The following is a 1,499-nucleotide window of genomic DNA, read 5'->3' as shown; positions in this document are numbered from 1 at the left end:
TATTCACAATTTACATTTATATATTCAGAATTATAAGTATATATTCAGATGTGCATTTATATATTCATACTTATAGCTATATATTCAGATTTGCATTTATACATTCAGATTTATAAGTATATATTCAGATTTATTTCTATATATTCACAATTTACATTTATATATTCAGATTTACTTCTATATATTCATATTAATAAATATATATTCAGATTTACATTTATATATTCAGACTTATAACTATATATTCAGATTTACATTTATATATTCAGACTTATATATATTTGCAGATTTACATTTATTCAGAATTATAACTATATATTCAGACATAACAATATATTCAGACTTCTAACTATATATTCACAATTTACATTTACATATATATATATATATATATATATTGCCCTCCTGATCCACTTGACAATATCCTTCCTCCCACTTCCTTCAACAACTGGAAAGCCCAAACTTTTTTTTTAGTGTTTTCAAAATGAAACAAAACCAAAAAAATGGGAATCAGTTGATGTTATTATTTTTATACAAACACTGATCAAATGCAAGTAGGATTGATTCTGATGATCCGATGCACCTAATGAAGTCCTGAGAGAGAAAAGCAACCGTGGCACAACCAAGGAAGCTGAGATGAACCCCCTTGACAAAAACAACACCAGGGCTGTGTTCAAAAACAAACAAAAGCTCAACATGAGGTGTGTGTGTGGGGGTGGGGGGCATCTCACATTGTACACGGAGATAAAAAAGAAGATAATATAGACGAAACAAACAACTAATTTACACACTCCTCAGGTTGGGAGCGACATCACAACTATAATTCGACCAAAAAAGCCCCATCTTCATAATCGAACATTTTTTATAGCATGTTTGGAGTCTAAACGGGTTCATCTCTCCAGTCAAAAGCCCTGCAGGTTCCTGGTTGCCAGGAACTGTGGGAAGAGAAGCAGGAGCAAAAAGCCATGAAGAGGTCCAAGTCACTTTGTTCTTCATCTTGGAAACGAACTTTGAGTGAACCCCAGGTGACGCCAGCCAGTTCAAAAGAGCCAGGCATAACTCTTTTCCTCCTCAGAGAACCTTGCTAAACAAGAGGAGGAAAAAAGCGAACCTAGTGCCATGAGGCCCCTGTGATCGCTGACACAGTGGCCCTCCGAAGCCCTCTTCAGTCGGTCAGAATCTCACTGAGGAGGGGGGAACCTTTCCACTGCAGTGCCTTTTAGACAGTGTGGCAAAGAGCCAAATTCAGCTTCCATGTAATGAAATCTTTGTAAATTACACTTTGGGGCTAATTAGTAGGAAGATACGGCTGTGTTTTCTTTCTCTTTTTTTGACATTTGTTGTTGTTTCTCGTTGTAGCAATCTGCCTCGAAAACCTTCACTCAGGGACGATCGCATAATCAAAACAGCATGTTCATCTCACTCTAATGAATAGCGCTTCTGGTGGACTTTTTAAACTGCTCTTAAAGTGCCTTACTCAACCAGCTACATTTTATGCA

This window comes from Sinocyclocheilus rhinocerous, unplaced genomic scaffold (assembly GCF_001515625.1).
Source record: "Sinocyclocheilus rhinocerous isolate Xijiao unplaced genomic scaffold, SAMN03320098_v1.1 scaffold1065, whole genome shotgun sequence".
NCBI lineage: Eukaryota > Metazoa > Chordata > Actinopteri > Cypriniformes > Cyprinidae > Sinocyclocheilus > Sinocyclocheilus rhinocerous.
The sequence above is the reverse complement of the archived record's forward strand: the minus strand, read 5'-3'. Positions refer to the sequence as shown.